This window comes from Nicotiana attenuata, unplaced genomic scaffold (genome assembly GCF_001879085.1).
Source record: "Nicotiana attenuata strain UT unplaced genomic scaffold, NIATTr2, whole genome shotgun sequence".
Classification (NCBI taxonomy): Eukaryota; Viridiplantae; Streptophyta; class Magnoliopsida; order Solanales; family Solanaceae; genus Nicotiana; species Nicotiana attenuata.
Window position 1 is genome coordinate 5,656 of NW_017672651.1, and position 18,108 is coordinate 23,763.

Genomic DNA, 18,108 nt, shown 5'->3' on the forward strand with positions numbered 1-18,108 from the left:
TAGTTCATTGTTCAAACAATCTATTTCCATGTGAGGACGTGTGACTTCTCTTTGGAGAGACGATTACAATAAAATTGAAGAAGATGATGCTTGCATAGCTCAATTAAAAGAACGATATATTGAGGAAGACAAAATAAAGCACATTTAGCCAAAGTTTCTTTGCAGAGACGATCTTCAATAGAATGATGAAATAGATGTTCAAGAAATTCCTTCAAGTGATAATTTGGCGGAATAATTCACGAAGGCATTGCCGATCTCAATTTAGAGAAGTTGTTATACAAGCTTGGAATTCAGCGTCTCCGAGAAATAAAGTGATATTCTCATCAGGGGGAGGCAAATACGCGCTGTACTCTTTTTCCCTTAGCTAAGGTTTTATCCCACTGGGTTTTCCTGGCAAGGTTTTTAATGAGGCAGCAAGTAATGCGTATTACAAGATATGTGTACTCTTTTTCCTTCACTAAGATTTTTTCCTCCATGGTTTTTTCTTAGTAAGGTTTTAACGAGGCACATTATCTATAGACATCCAAAGGGGAGTGTTATGAAATACATATTTATATGGATGTCCACTAATCAAATATAACTCCCACTACTCTTCTCCATTATGTAGATAACCCCCACTACTTCTCATCATTATTGTTGTAACTCCCTCACCTTCATAACCTACCCATGATCTTCCTCCATGATCTCAAATGTTTAATGGCATACTTATGGAATTCTTTTGGTATACCTCTATGTTGTACTATAAATAGAGGATGAGAACTCATTTTGTAAGACACTTGAATACATGGAAGAAATAGATTCTCTTCTCTCTTTCTCTCTAGGTGATGACGAGGAAGATGTGGGTGTGGATCGGATTGAACATGACGCCTGGTATGAGGATGAGTATCCCTTAGGGTAAGCTTTTCCGACCTTTTAAATTTTTGTGCTTTGTGCTTCATTCTTACCTTTTGTTTGACTTTGTTTTTCTTCCTTTCTCTCTTTTTCTTTTTTATAGACCATTATTCTGGAGATCGAGAGTGCCGCCGAGAGGAGAGGCACAAAACCATTTTTCGGAAGATGGAGTGGAAGTACCGTGAATATCGCAACAAGCACCATGAGATCTGTAGGCGAGTTGGCGAGAGTGCCGACTTTCAAGCTATCCGGAACGAGCTGAAACAGAAAGATGACGAGTTGATGTGAGTCATCGAAAAGTGTAGCATCCTTGAAAGGGCGTTGAGGGACAAAGAAGAAGAGCTCTAGGTGAGCAAGGGAGTTGAGGCCCAATGTGCAGATCTTCAGGCCCAAGCCGAGCTCGAAGAATGTCTAATCAAGGCGGATGCTCTGAGTGGTGAGGTCGCCGAGAAGACAGCGGACTTAGAGAAGACTGAATTGGCTCGGTTGGGTTCTTCGACAAAAGTGGAGGCTTTGAGGCCGTAATCCGCATTCTTCGACTGAGCGGGAGAGCGATTTGGAGACGGCCAAGCTCAGACAAGAGCGGCTTGATAAGCGGATGGGGGAGCTGGAGAAAGAGGTTTCGAGCCTTGGTGACCAAGTTGTCTTTCTCGATGTTGAGAAGGAACAATTAATGGCTCAGCTGTCCTCTTCTCACACTTCTGCTTTTCCTGATATTCCGTGGGATTTGTATGAGAAGTGGATTCACGCCGAGTCCCAACTAGATATATTTAGAGATTTTATGACGGCGGGGAAAGTTTCTGAGGCCGACTTCAAGGATGCTCATGCTAAGGCGCGTACAGCTCAGGTCGCTTGTGGCTATGACCTCACTACACTAGAGGCCGGTGATGACGAGGAAGATGTGGGTGTGGATCGGATTGAACATGACGCCTGGTATGAGGATGAGTATCCTGATGGCGATGGCTATGGCGGAGAGACGGCTGGAGATGGTGCTGCTGGGTTAGGCGGCGAGTGGTTTTTCTTTCTTTTTGCTTGTAAACTTTGTACATATTTTTGTGGGCATTTGTTCTAGCCTTTGTAAAGAATATATTTTAAGTATGAAATGCCATTTTCGTTGCTCGTACCTGACTATTTTCCTTCTGTTCGGGTTTGTATGCCTCTTTCTTTTGTTTTGCCGTTTGGTCGCTTTAGACGTAAAAACTTGGTTCATGTGTGTTGAACGAGGTCGAATCAGAACTCAATTTTGATCGTGTCCGGGGGTTAGTAGGTGTTAATTCAAACGAGACCGAATGTAACCTGTGGTTAGTTAATTATGGCCGCGGTCCGAATAAGCGTTAATTCGAATGAGGTTGAATGTAACCCATACTTAATTAATTCGAACAAGGTCGAATGTAGTTTCTACTTAATTATGGCCGGGGGCCGAATAGGTGTTGATTTGAACGAAGCCGAGTGTAACCCGTACTTAGTTAATTCGAGCGAGGTCGAATGTAACTTTTACTCAGTTAATTCGAGCGAGGTCGAATATAATTTTTACTTAATTAATTCGAGCGAGGTCGAATGTAACTTTTACTTAGTTAATTCTAGCGAGGTCGAATGTAACTTTTACTTAGTTAATCCGAACGAGGTCGATTGTAACTTTTACTTAGTTAATTCGAGCAGGTTCGAATGTAACTTTTACTTAATTATGGCAGGGGGCCGAGTGGGTGTTAATTCGAACGAGGTCGAATGTAACCCGTACTTAGTTAATTCGAGCGAGGTGGAATGTCACTTTTACTTACTTATTTCGAGCGAGGTCGCATGTAACTTTTACTTACTTAATTCGAACGAGGTCGAATGTAACCTTTACTTAATTATGTACGGGGGCCGAGTGGGTGTTAATTCGAACGAGGTCGAATGTAACCCGTACTTAGTTCATTTGAACAAGGTCGAATGTAACTTTTGTTTAGTTATGGCCAGGGGCCGAGTAGGTATTGAGGCAACCTGCTTTGGCTGTGTGTAATAAAAATATGGGCTAACTTCATGCATTTGTGCTTATGTTCATATATATTGGAGAAATTTACATATTTTCGGGCTGGCATTCCAGTCCAAATCTATTTAGTCCCTTCATTGGTCGACCTGGAGAAGTATTGAGAGGTTGGGCAATGAACTGACCGTCCTCTACCTCAGTCCGTTCGCCCTTCAACTTGAAGTGTCCCTTTTGTCGCCTCATTAAAAACCTCCTCGAGAAAACCTAGTTGGGACAAAACTCAAGTGAGTGAAAAAGAGTACGACTTGGAGAACGCTCTTTCTTAAAAGTTAAAGTACTTGAGGTGGGGGACATTCCGATTTTTTGGTAGTAGTTTTACTTCCATTATTTCTAGTTGGAGTGACCCTTTATTTGCTGTTTCCGTGATTTTATTTGGGCCGTCCCGTTGTTCCCAGTTTGCCTTCCCGCGGGTCTTTGCTTGCTTGTGTTTTGGCTTTGAGCACGTAGTCCCCGACTTTGAGTGGTCTGACCTTTGCCTTTTTGATATAGTAGCATTCTGCCTGTTGCTTTTGGGCGATCATCCTTATGTATGCCATATCTCTCCGTTCTTCGGCTTCGTCGAGCTCTTGCCTTCTGCTTTCATCGTTCCTCAGCCCGCTCTCGGGGAAATATCTCAAACTGGGCTCTCCGACTTCCACTTGTATTTCTACATCAGTTCCATAGACTAATGAGTAGGGCTTTTCTCCCGTGCTTGTCTTCGGCATTGTTTGGTAGGCCCAAAGTACTTCTGGTAGTAACTCCGGCAATAGTCCTTGGTGTCCTCAAGCTTTTTCTTCATGATGTTCAGCATTGATTTATTGGAGGATTCCACTTACCCATTGCCTGCGGGTGATACGGTGTTGAGAGTATTCTTTTGATATGCCACTTCTCAAAAAATTCGGCGACCTTTTTTCCTGTAAATTAGGATCCGTTGTCGCAAATGATCTTTTTGGGGAGGCCAAAGCGGCACACGATGTTTTTCCATATGAAGGCGATCACTTCCTGTTCGCGTATTTGAGCGATTGCTCCTGCTTCTACCCATTTAGAAAAATAGTTAGTTAAAACCAAAAGAAATCGTACGTTACCTCGCCCCGTGGGGAGGGGGCCGACGATGTCCATTCCCCACTTGATGAACGGCCAAGGGGAAGTGACTGAGTGGAGGTGCTCGCCTGCTTGGTGGATCATTGGGGCGTATTTTTGGCATTGCTCGCATTTTTTCATGAAGTCTGCGGCCTCTTTTTTCATGGTGGTCCAGTAGTATCCTGCCCGTATGAGACATCTTATCAGAGCTCAATTGCTGGAATGAGCTCTGCAGTGGCTCTAAGACTTCTTCAAGGATGCGCCGTGTTTGATTCGGGCCTAAGCATTTCGCCAAGGGGCCGCCATACGTCCTTTTGTATAGGTTGTTATGAATGAAAATATACTCTGAAACAAGTAAAATTATCAAAAAAATCCAATTTAGTTGTATTAGTACTGGTATGACAGAATGAATGAAGAAAAGTAATTTTTCTTTTCTTTAAAAAGTCCATTGAGTCTGTTTTGATTTGATTCTACGGTAGCACACATATCCTAACTGTACATTTTGGCACGAATCTTACGGACAAGTTCAGATTTTTTCTATAATTAAACTTAGTTTATATATTTCTAATAAGTCCAGGTTTAAGGCAACAATAGGTAGCAAATGACGCACGCTTCTGTAAAATGATTAAGCAAGAAGAATAAGTATGTTTCTATTTTAATCACGAATCTATTTCTTAATGCCTAGGTTAAAGAACTTTGTAATTGCAATAAGGAATTCTCTTTCTTCAAGTTCAATACATAATTCATATACATAGTATTTAATTGGTAAAGCAGTTTTCGCTATCAAATCAGCTTGCGACATAATGTCTTGGTCTTAAACATGTCATAATATTTTGTTGTTAATAAAATTATGTCATTAAAAAGTGAAATGAAAATTTCAAATTAAATTATTTTGAAATACAAAAATATATCATTCTTTTTCGACATACTAAAAAAAAATATTCCACATAAAATGAGATAAAAGAGGGATGCATAACTATGATGTGTTACTAAAAAATTCTATAATATTAATAATTTAATAGATCACATATTTTTTAATTTTTTAAATTTTTTCTAAACGTATGTTTGATCACTTACCAAAATTTTATCTATAAATTTAATAAAATAATATTAAAATAAAATTCCTGTAACATAAAAACCCGAAAACCGAACCAATCCAAACCGATATAGTTTTGATAAAAAAAATTAACGAACCAACCCGATTCGTGTACACCCGTATTCAAATCTAATTCAAATTACTCAAATAAGTCTGTACAAATTAGCTGAAGAATAAAGTTATTCTACTTTCATGATGAATAGACCAAGACCCTACCCAAGATCTGATAAATCTTGGCAACCAGCTTTACTATGATATTTCGCACTATGTCATTTTCTTATTCTAGAAAGTCACTCAATGAGGAATGTATTGCAATAAGAAAAGTGAAACCTCAAGGACATTTGAATTTTAAGCTCTATTATAAATATAATAAATTAATTAAGTTAACTTACTTTTTCTGATTTTTGATCTTATAGTCAAGTCGTAAGGCATAATTTGCGACCCTGATGGCGCAAACCTTTACCGAGGGATTGTAGCACAAAAACATTTTCTAAGGTATATGAGGATGTCAATTATCATAATGTAGAGTTTAAGTTTTTGCATCTAATAGTGTATAATTATTTTTATCATCACATTAAATTGACTTATAATAATATGTACTCCCTCTGATCCATTTTAATTGATTTTTTTTTTGTGATTCACAATATTTGATTTTTTCAGATATCAAGAAAGAATTAACTTTTTTTTTTCTAAAGTTGCCCTTGGAGTAAAGAGCTTAGGAGTATTTGTTGTATTTTCAATGAACAAATTAAGGTTAATATGCTCAATTTCATTATTAATTAATGCTAAAAAGCGAATTCCTTAATATATTTAAAAACGACCAAAAACTCAATTAAGGTGAACCGGAGAGAATAATTTTGGTAGCAAAATTAGTACATGGCAATAGTTACAAAATTCTTTTGCATTATCAGTATATATAACTAAATTCAGTTACTCTTTTGCATAACAAAAACACTGGTCTCTCTTGTAAGTTTTCTCTTGGGTCTATACTTCACCACCTAAAGCATCGGCCGAAGTCTTTTTAAGAAGTTTGGTTGTCATTTATCCATTAAAATTAAAGGGAAAATAAATGAACGCCATTACAGCGAGATGCTTTAGGGTGTTATTTCTTGGAAAAATAAAGTACGTAGTTAAATCTTGAAACGCCCTAGAGGATCTTAAACTCTCTTTTTCCCTAAAACTTGAGCTTTCTTTTCCACTAATGTCGAAAAACGAAACATAAGCTATTTACAACAAAAAATAAATCTTAACATTTGAGTCTAAAGTCAAGTCATGATTGGGACAAGAAAATAGAAAGTTAAATATACTCTAGATCAAGTCGTGATTGGAATGAGATAATAGAAAAGTATGTACATGAGTAACGTGTTGGAAATTAAGGGAAGGAAGGAAAAAGAACTGAAGAAATATCATAATATTCTTTACGTCTCCTTTACATCCAAATTTTTGAAAGTCACTTATTTAACAGTAAAAATTGCACGGGGCGTTCTATTTGGTCGCTCCCATTTAACTTATGCTTATTTTTTTAAAAAGTTTTAACTTATATCCACTTTTTAAACAACTTCAGCCCCATTTCTCTTCCTCCTTCTCCTCCTTCATTTTTCGTAAGATATTTTCAGTACGATAACACAAGTTAGCATCTGGTCTTCATTGGGAGTTGGGACAACTAAATTTAAGTCCCAATAAATTGATTACGACTTATCAATAACAATGAATCAACTAACATAAGCTGCAAGATTTTTTTTTTATTTTTTTTCGCATTTTTGATGTAATCTTTTTTTCCCAGAATCAAATGAATTGATCTGTGGGGTTAAAGTAATAGTTTCACTTTATATCACTTAATCTTTATGATTATTTGATTTATTTCCACTGAAGGCACCTTTTTCTAATGTAATTACTGATCTGCTCCATAAAAACGTTCAGAAAGAAGGAAAAAAACGAAGATCCAATATAGTGATTGTATGGGTCAAAAAACTATATAAGCTTTTTAAAAAACTTCAGCTTATGTAGTGCTGAAGTTTTTACAAATGAACTAAATAACTTCAGCATCTTCTGCTGAAGTTTTTGAAAAAGCTTATCCAGGACAAAAAAAATTCAGCTTATTTAGTGCTGAAGTTTTTACAAATGAACTAAATAACTTCAGCATCTTCTGCTGAAGTTTTTGAAAAAGCTTATCCAGGACAAAAAAACTTCAGCGTATTTAGTGCTGAAGTTTTTACAAATTAAATAAATAACTTCAGCATCACAAAACTCAGCTACTAGAATGCTTAAGTTCAGCAATTACAAATAAAAACTTCAGCAAATAGAGAACAAAACTCCAGCACTAGAATGCTTAAGTTCAGCAATTACAAACAAAAACTTCAGCACTTGGTTCAGCAATGTTTTCTACTTCAGGCCCGTCTACTAGAATGCTGAAGTTTTGCGTGATTGCCTTTGCTACTTCAGCCCCGTGTGCTGAAGTTACGCGAAAAAGTGGGTACGCTTGTAATTTTTTATACAAAGCGGGCACAAATAAAAACGGGGCTTATTGCATCTATACTCGCTTTTTGAATCACGTTTTAACTTGTGCCCGCTTTGCAAAAAAAATTACAAGCGTGCCCGCTTTTTCGCATAACTTCAGCATACGGGGCTGAAGTAGCAAAGGCAATCACGCAAAACTTCAGCATTCTAGTAGCCGGGCCTGAAGTTCAGCTCTAGAGCTGAAGTTTTTGTTTTGTAATTGGCGAACTTCAGCTCTAGAGCTGAAGTTTTTGTTTTGTAACTGACGAACTTCAGCTCTAGAGCTGAAGTTTTTGTTTTTGTAACTGGCGAACTTCATTGTTTTGTAACCGGGAAACTTCAGCTCTAGAGGTGAAGTTTTTGTCTTTGTAACTGAGAAACTTCAGCTCTAGAGCTGAAGTTTTTGTCTTTGTAACTGGCGAACTTCAGCTCTAGTGCTGGACTTTTTGTTTTCTAACTGGGAAACTTCAGCTCTAGTCTTTGTAACTGGGAAACTTCAGCTCTAGAGCTGAAGTTTTTGTCTTTGTAACTGGGGAATCCCACTGTCAAGATGTTCTAGTTTTTGATAACTCACCCAACTTTAAAATTTATGTAATCGGATCCATTGTTCAGTTCCATCTACTGTACTCTGTTAACTTTCATGTTTTAAATATATCAAGAGCTACGTTTCATAGCCCAAAAAAAAAAAAAAAAGAAACTCAAAAGAGAACGGAAAGAGAAGAACAAACTCCATGTGCATGGGAAAGAATGAATTTGAAACATACTGTTAAAGGCTGGGTTCCTTGTGCAGAAACATTCACGGTATGAAGTAAATTTCCAGCAATGGATAACGGAGTTGTGTTTCCAGATAATGAGGAAACTGGTTTTTAATGTTATAATAATCCAAATGGAAGTTTTCAGTATATTTGCTTTAGCTTCATTAATCAAAGAGAGCAATGTTGAAGTCATCATTGTAGAAGAAGAAAGAAGAAAATGAAGGAGGAGAAGGAGGAGGAGAAAGGGAACAAAAAGTGGGTACAAGTTAAAAGTTTTTAAAAAAATGGGTATAAGTTAAATGGGGGTGACCAAATAGTGCGCCCCGTGCAATTTTTACATAAAAACGTGACCCAAAAAGCGAGTATAGATGCAAATCCCCTATTTAACGTCATCGAGATGACGGCCCATTTTCATTTTATCGACAAATATTGAGAAAAAAGAAAGAAGAAGACACGCGCTAATGTGGAACTACTGTGTTTGGTTTTATTATAGTTTTTTCTTTTAGAGAATTGACTGTACAAATTATAAAGAAATGTAATGTAAGATATAGAAATAAGGTTATTAATTAGAACAAACAAACATCAAAGTGTGTATTTTAAATTCTTTTTCCAATGGACATTCCCATTCTGAAACAACATAGATAAGTATATGAAACCAAAAATTAATCAGATCGTTTAATGGAGATAATATTAATTAACACTTTAACCATAACCGGTCTATTTATTTAACAAAAAGCACATCTAACAGATCAAAAAAAGTGTTTAACCTTCATGCATTGACAATTTTAAAATTATTTTGCAATATCAGGTAAAATATATTTTTTTTGTTTCTTACTCGGTGTCCGGTACTCATATTAGGGCCCGACTAAGTCCGGATTCGCGCCGGAAAATCCCACGTTGAGGGGTAAAACGCTCCCTAACAAAAATAACTCCATACCCAGACCTTTGGTTAAGGATGAACAAGACCTCAGGTGTCAGATAAAATATTTTACAACAATTGGTAATTGCTTATATAAGTTTAATATGGTAACCTAGAAAATAGGATAAATAACTATCTATAACAGGATATCTTACATTGATATTACCATGTCAAGAAATTTTAGTAAGTACATGAATGATCGCCGTGAAATCTTCAAGATTTGTCCTATAAATACCCTTGGTAGTCGGTAGTATATCTAGTTTTTCCATTCAAAATAAAACATTTTAAGGGAAGAAAATGTCACGATCCAAAATTCGCTATAGATCGTGATGGCGCCTAACGCCACCATCAAGCAAGCCAACATTTGATTTATCAATTTACCTACTCATTTTATTACTTTTAAAATAATAATTTCCATTTAATTAAATAACATGAGATAAAATCTACAGGGTAATATGATAGTAATTATGTGAACCACCATACTAAACATCTTGTAGGAATCCCCAAAACCCGGTGTCACGAGTGCATGGGCATCAACTAGGAAATATGATAATATACAACATCTGTCTGGAATATAAATTAGACAGGGGAATGTAAATAACTCTGATGGAGACTTTGTATGCTGCGGATTCGTAACATGGAATGCAGCTCACCGTAAGTCCCCGCAATAGCCGCGCCTCTGCGCCCACAAGGCCACTAGACATATATGTACCTGCACAAAATGTGCAGCAAGTGTAGCATGAGTACGTAAATCGATGCGTACCCAGTAAGTATCTAGCCTAACCTCGAAAAAGTAGTATGAGGGGGTCGACTTTGACACTTACTATGGGCTAACAATAAAATACTGAAATTATAATTAAGCATGGATTATATAAATACAACTGAAAACTCAATAACAAGAAATAAATAAACAATTCTTTCACTAATAGTGGATCCTAAATTAATTTCTATCATTTAACAAATTAATCTCTCAAACCAATGAAGCAATATCAGTTATAATTGGACTCCAAGAACTTTTTTTACACACGAATTATGCCGAGGTCATACGACCCGATCCAACATAATATATAAACTGTGCACTGTCAAAGGGTCGAATGACACGAACCATAGATGCATCTATTCAGCTACTGAGATGTTCGCCCGCTCCACAAGAAGAGAAAATACTTTATAAACAACCGACTTAAAATTATTAAGACGCTAATATTCAAAGAAACACCAATTCTCATTAACGGTCAAGTAACCTGTCCAAAACTCAAAGTAAATGAAATTTGACCTTTTACGATTCCTTTATCAAGTTCCAATATGATTTAAGCAATTAAATTAGCAAGTAGGGTGCAAACATCGCAAGTATAACATGATTTGGATCCTAGAGTATCCGGACATAAGCATAATTAGTAGCTACGTACGGAATCTCGTTACCTCGTACGTACGTAGCCCCCAACAAATAGAACCACATATTAAATCAATTCACCGATGGGGTTAATTCTCTGTTACAAGGTTAGAAAGGAGACTTACCTCGCTTTGAAGTTCCATAGCCGACTCCAAAGTTTTTCCAACAACTCAAAACGATGCCCATCGCTCCAAAACTAGTCAATCAATGTGCAAATCCATAAATATATACTCTAATACTCATTATAATTCAATTTATAATAATTTTCAACTCCGCTCGAAAAGTTGGCAGTGAGGCCCACGTCTCGGAACCCGACGAAACTCACAAAATCCGACAACCCATTCAATTACGAGTTCAACCATACTAATTTCATTCAAATCCGACTCTGTATCGGTGTTCAAAACTCGAAAATTTATTTTGTGAAATTATAGAAATTTCTTCCAATTTCTTCTTGAAAAATCAATAATCTAACACGGAAAATAAAGATTACTACATGAAATATAATCACAAGTGAGTCAAGAATGCTTACCCCAAATTTGGTGGTGAAATTCCTCTCCAAAATCGCTAAAATCCCGAGGTTACCAACTAAAAATATGAAATAATGGCTCAAAGGTCCGAAATAGAGGACTTATTACATTGCCCCGACTTCCTTCTTCGCGTTCGCGAGCCTCCCATTGCGTTCGCAATGAACAAAATTCTCAAAAGCTATTTCCAAACTCTTGTGAGACAACTTCTAGTATAATGGTCATAACTTTTTGCAGAAAATCCAAATGATAAATGGTTTGACTTTCTGAAAGTTAGACATCAAGGCCTATAACTTTCATTTGTTGATAATCTCCCAATTCCTTATATATTACGAGATATAAGCTTCCAAAGTCAGCCTATGCAGCAGAGATTTCCAAACTTTTCCCAGACAGCATGTAGTGTATACACCATAGATTTTTGTACACAACTCCAAATGAAAAATGGTTTAACATTCTGAAAACTAGAGACCAAGAGCTACAACTTTCATTTTTGGATAATCTCTAAATTCTTTATAGATTATGAGATATAAGCTTTCAAAGTCAGACGACGGACAACAAGAATTCCTTCTTCGCGAACACGAAGAACAAAGTCCCAGCAGTAATATCCTTCTTCGCGAACATGAGGCTCCTCGCGAACACGAAGAACAACACTAGACATCAGAAAACTAGCATCCAAAGTAGCCCAAAATGATCCGATAACACTCGAAATACACCCGAGGCCTCCAGGACCCCAACCAAATATACCAACAAGTCCTAAAACGTCATATGAACTTAGTCGAGGCCTCAAATCACATCAAACAACGATAAAACATGAATTTCACCCCAATTCAAGCCTAATGAAACTAAAAAAATTCTAACTTCTACATTCGATGCCGAAACCTATCAAATCAAGTCCGATTGACCTCAAATTTTGCACACAAGTCATAAATGAAATAACAGACCGGTTCCAATTTTCAGAATCGGATTTCGACCCCGATATCAAAAAGTCAACTCCCGGTCAAACATCCAAACCTTCCATTTCCAATTTTTGCAATTTCAAGCCAAAATCAACTACGAACTTCCAAATAAATATCCGGATACACTCATAAGTACAAAATTACCATACAGAACTAATCTGAGGCTCGAAATCCCAAACCGATGTCGATAACATCCAAATCCACTTCAACCCAATCTTAGGGAATTCTTAAACCTTAAAATGCCAACCTTCCGCAATAAGCGCCGATATACTCCCTGGCCACCCGATACTCGACCCGAACATACGCCAGGTCCGAAATCATCATACGAACCTATTGGAACCACTATAGAAATCCGAGAAAAATCGTCCAAAAAAAATCGACCAAAGTTGATCGGTAATGGCCAATAACCGTCCAAAAACTCGACCATTTACGTGTGGGCGGTATTTTGAAGGACGGAAGGGCGTACCGACCAAAGTTGATCGGTTTTTCCGACCAAAGTTGGTCGGTATTTTAATTATGTAATTAAAAAATGCACTATCTGGGAATCGAACCGGGGTCTGTACTGTAGCAAGATACTATTCTACCACTAGACTATTTGTGCATTTTATTTTAAGACTGTTCTTTATTTCATTTATACTCTTTAATTGTATTTTCGCATGAAAATAATTGACCAAATGTGGTCGGTTTTATTAAAAAAATAAAATTATCGATCAAAATTGGTCGGTTTCTTCAAAAATAAATTTCGCGGGACTCAAAAATAGTTTCTCGCATTTTTGCCTAAAGAAAACCGACCAAAGTTGGTCGATTTCGTAAAAAATAATTGAAAAATAAGAAAATCGACCAATTTGATCGTTTTTTGGACCGGTTTTTCGATCGACAAAAATTGGTCGGTCGATTGTGGTCGGTTTTTGACGAATTTCTAGTAGTGAACCATCAAATCCCGGTTTCGAGGTCGTTTGCTCAAAAGTCACACCTTAGTCAATTCTTCCAACTTAAAGCTTTTGAATTTAGAATTTTCTTCCCAAATCAACTCCGAACATCCCGAAATTTGATTCCGGCCACACATACAAGTCATAATACTTGAAGTGAAGCTACTTAAGGCCTCAAACCGCCGAATGACGCGCCACAACTCAAAACGACCGGTCGAGACGTTACATAAAGTAGGAACCCTATAGTCATGGGATTTGTTCTCTTTTCACAAATGCCTTCATTTTTTCTTGTCTCTACACTTCTCTTATTCCTAATAATATCCCACTCTTCTCATGCCCAAAATTCTCAACAAGACTATTTGGATGCCCATAACACAGCTCGTGCAGATGTGGGCGTAGAACCTTGGACCTTGGACGACCAGGTAGCAGCCTATGCGCAAATTTTCCAAGTGGCTGCAGATTGCAACTGTTGGTATTACTGTGTTCAAAATCAGAAAAATATAGAAGCAAACAAACGTTAGTTCAATAAACAAATCCTAAAATAATTCCGAGCCCACTGAATGCACAATGTGTCCTTAAGGAATTTAATCCCCTCACTGTTGCCCAAGGTATACGGATTAATTCCTCCCAGGATAGAACGGAATAACTATTCTGTGATAGCGGCACTTCAAATCACCGAACTTCAGCGAACTCAACAAACGGAGTAAATCACACTTGACACTTATGTTTATTTAGAAAATAATGCAACAATGTAGAAAAGAGGGGAAAAGATTTCAGATTTTTCACGTCTGATTTCATATATGAAAAATGAGGCCAAGCCTCTAAATTTATAGACAAAGGAAGGGTGATATGGAGAGGTACAATCTAAAAGGTGCCTCTTCCATTTCCCATTCGCACCCCTTAATAAAAACGCAACAGCAACCTCGTACATTCTCATGGCCAATACGGCGAAAACCTAGCTGAGGGAAGTGGCGATTTCATGACGGCCACTAAGGCCGTTGAGATGTGGTGTCGATGAGAAACAGTATTATGTCCATGACTCAAATACTTGTGCACAAGGACAGGTGTGTGGACACTATACTCAGGTGGTTTGGCGTAACTCGGTTCGTGTTGGATGTGCTAGGGTTCGGTGTAACAATGGAGGATATGTTGTCTCTTGCAACTATGATCCTCCAGGTAATGTTATAGGCCAAAGTCCATACTAATTGAAAAGATATGTCCATTTCACGTTATATATGATTGGATTTCTTCTTGGTATATATCAAGAACTTAAATAATTGCGCTAAAAAGCAACTTATAGTTAAGTATATAGTACTATATTTGTAATTCTCTGAAGTGGCTCTATAATAAGACCAAGTGGTCTTAATTATGGGAAAAAAAATATGAATTCAGCTTGATGTATGGTCTGATTATTTTTATGAACTCTTTAGTACTTCTACGAATCATGTGTTGATGGTCTAGCTACTTGCGATATTATGAGCAAAATGTACATGCATTTTCAAAAAATAAGGAACCAGCTTAATTACACAGTTCATATAATCTTCTAGAGGGCCAAAAACATGAAAACTACCAACTTATGTGGTCGGAGGATATTGAAAGTGGAGTAGCTAGTCTTTAATAAATGAACCGTCAGTCTTAAAACTGACAATATAAGGTAATTATATGTAAATATGAAGGGGAGCCTTGACGTAACTGGTAAAATTGTTACCATGTGATCAAAAGGTTATGGGTTCGAGCCATGGAAACAACCTCTTGCATAAATACAGGGTAAGACTGCGTATAATAGACCCTTGTGGTCCGACCCTTCCCCAGACCCCGCACATAATGGGACCTAGCTTAGTGCATCAGGCTGCCCTTTATGTATGGCGAATTATCAATATATCAGTTATTTGAAAAAAAATTATAGCTAACCTATTATAGTAAACCTACTATAATATATTAGCTTACATTAATCATGTCATTAGAAGATCTTTAATTTACATTGTCTGTTTATACAATAATAATAACAAGCCCAGAAAAATCTTACAAGTGCGGTATGATTGTTTAGCACAGTGCAGTCACATAACCATCTGGTAAGTAAACGAAATTCACAGAATTAATAACCAAGAAAACTAGCGTGTTAATGAAAGAAACAAGTAGAATCAAACCAACGTGCGAGATAGTCTCGACCTCGAGCTAAGGTGGCCTCGAGGTTGGTTAAGAACAATAAAGCAAGAACAATTAAGAAAGAGATGATTCTGAAGAAATATGAGCCAAAGAGTAAGAGAATACATTTTTGCCAAATGATTGATGATCGTTACAAATGATTGGGGTCCCCTTTATATAATAGGGGAACCCTAAATAAGGTACATTTCTAACTACAGTAAAGAATCTTTTTGGGACAACTGTCTAACCGCCTAGTACGGATTCGTACAAATCTATTCCGGGATTTACGCCATGATCTTGGGGACGTGGCAGGAATCTTGCTCATTCTGTTACAAATCCATAACGGCATTATCTCGAGGCTGGTCATATTAGGCTCCGATGTTCCTCGAACACTTAGTTCTTCGAGCCTCGTAGTCCGTCCTCAAGCCTTCTGTTCCTCAATATGAACCTTCGAGCCCACAAAATCGGGGGCACCTGATTTTACTGTATATAGATAGTCCCCGCGTTTCTTAGAGTAAAACGAAAAGAAACGATTTGAACCTCGATTTACCGGAGTCTCTGATGATGACGCCATTCACGTGACGTAGGCGCTCAAGTGACCGAAACGTCCCGTCGGTTCGCTTCCCCAAAACATTTAATGCGTGCCAGTAATGGTCAGCCACTAGCTCCGCCGAACTGTCGCCGCTTATCTATAAATACGAGACTCCCTTTTTGAATTAAGAACTTTACTTCGTTGCATTCTCTCTAATCCCTTCTTCTCTTCATCTCTTTCTCTCACCACCTGCTTCCGCTGCCCTTTAAGTGCCGGAAAACGCCAAGCTCCGCCACCTTCCGCATCTTTTAGCTTAAAATCATCGCAAAGACCTCTAAAACAGTTCCTAAAAAAGAGAAGGCTTCTTCCTCCTCTTCCGGCCGGCCAAGCTTGTGGTGCCAGCCCTTCACGAGATCATTCCCGGCCCCTGTGTGATAAAGAAAGATTTCAACATTGAAAATCCCTCCAATATCCCAGGCCGATGCGAACATGTATCTCGATACATTAGTTCGATATCGAAGAAGCATCTCAAGGCCATGAGGAAGGACTGTGGCTGGGGAGACGAGGTTGTGGTACAGATCCCCGACCCCGAGGAGAGCATCACTACTCACGTAGAGGGGTTCTTAAGTGTTTACACTTACCCCTTTACACTGGGTCCCCTTGATCCAGTAGTGATCGACTTTTGCAAAAGGTACGAGGTTACTCTCGTCCATATCCATCCCTCCTTTTTGCGCATCGTGATTATGTTGAGCTACTTCTCTAGAAACGTCGAGGGATTAGAGTTTACCCTCAACCATCTCATTCGGCTGTATCGGCCTCAACTATTTCGAGGGATGATCAAGCTTCAATATCGATAAAAAAAACTTTCTTTGCTAGTAACGACGAGGATAAAGACCGAGGCTGGATGAGCCGATTCGTCAGAGTGAGGACCTCGGACGTCATCCCTAGGGAAAAAATGTCATTCCTGGAAAAATGGAACTTCAAACGTAAGTGAAGTCCTTTTCCAAACACCCTCTCATATTTCGCTTCCGAGTTTCGTAATGCCTTTACCTTTTTTGCAGCTGTTGCTTGGATGCCCATGCAATCCCCGACCTCGAGGACTGGGTCCGAAAATTATCTACAACCTCCTCGTATGATGAGCGCAAATGGCGTGACTTATCGAGGGCAAATGGGAGGTCAAGCACCACGGTTAGTTCTTCTCCCAGGTTTTCTGATGCTTTCCTTTTACTGGAGATGTTTTCCACACTTACGCTTATCTATGTAGGTATTGGAGATGTCTCTAAAATGAGGCCAGCCCCGCCCCTGGAAGAGACCGAGTCCCCGGTTCCAAAATCGGGGAAAGACAATAAGAGAAAAAGGGCTTTGGAGCCCGAAGACTCCCAGGATGAGAGGGCCCCTACTCGGAAGCCAAGGAGAAAACTTATTCATATGGATGCAGATTCGACCCTCCAATTTTTGGCCGATGAAGAAAATGAGGGCGAAGAATCGACGCTGGTGCCCCGAACTAGGAAACCGATCGAGGCCGCCAAGCCCTCTGAACTAGGGACCTTGCCTCGTGGTGAGGGAACTCCGAAGAAAGACTCGGGCAAAGCCCTCGAGTCCCCTAAGGTCGAGATCATTCCCCCGCCTTCAACAAGCACACCGGAGGGGACAAGTGCCGAGAACCCCGAAGCTAATCAGAGCGCCCCGAGTGAGGAGCTCGCGACCGTGACAATAGGTCTCTCCCTTCTCTACCATCTTACTCTGAGGAGGCGAAAAAGGACGCTCGAGCTCTGAGAACACCCGACCCAAGAAAGGTCCTCGAAGAAGATCCTTTTCGGGATTGTTTCACTGGGGTCGATGATGCCGCCGACCTTAATGATGCATCCACCCTCTTCGAAGAGGCTCATCGTCTCTTCTCCCGAGTAAACACTAACTTTTGTTTGTTGTAATTTTTTCTTCTCCCCTTCTCTTGACTGATATCTCTTTGTTCTTTGTGTAGGCCATCATCAAGTTCAGGGCCGAGCTGAGCCAATGTGAGGCTGAGATCAGGAAGTCTTCGGATGAGGAGAAGGACGTGAGGCTCCTTTGTATCCAAAAGGAGGAGGAGCTCAAGGACCTCCGGGCTGATTTGGCCAAAGCTCGTAAAAATGAGCCCGAGCTAGACAAGTAGGTGACCGTGATTTTGAAAGAGTATGGTCTTCGTGGCCATAATGTGGAGGCTAACACTTCAATGTCTAAGCTGCAGCAAAAGTTGGAGGTGATCAGGCAGTTTCGGGGTGAGGTCGATCAGGTTAAGGCTGACTGCTACCGTGGAAGGAGAACATGGATCGGCTTGCTGCTAAAAGAGGCTGCTCTAGCCCTACTAGCCTCGGTTGAGACTCAGCTCCGAGGCATTAAAGTGAAAAATT

At 38.8% G+C, this 18,108-nt stretch overlaps 1 pseudogene; it reads left to right on the forward strand.

Annotated features, from left to right (window-relative positions):
* The first annotated feature begins 13,289 nt into the window (after positions 1 to 13,289).
* On the forward strand, positions 13,290 to 14,246 carry LOC109213976 (annotated as a pseudogene).
* The last annotated feature ends 3,862 nt before the right edge of the window (positions 14,247 to 18,108 follow it).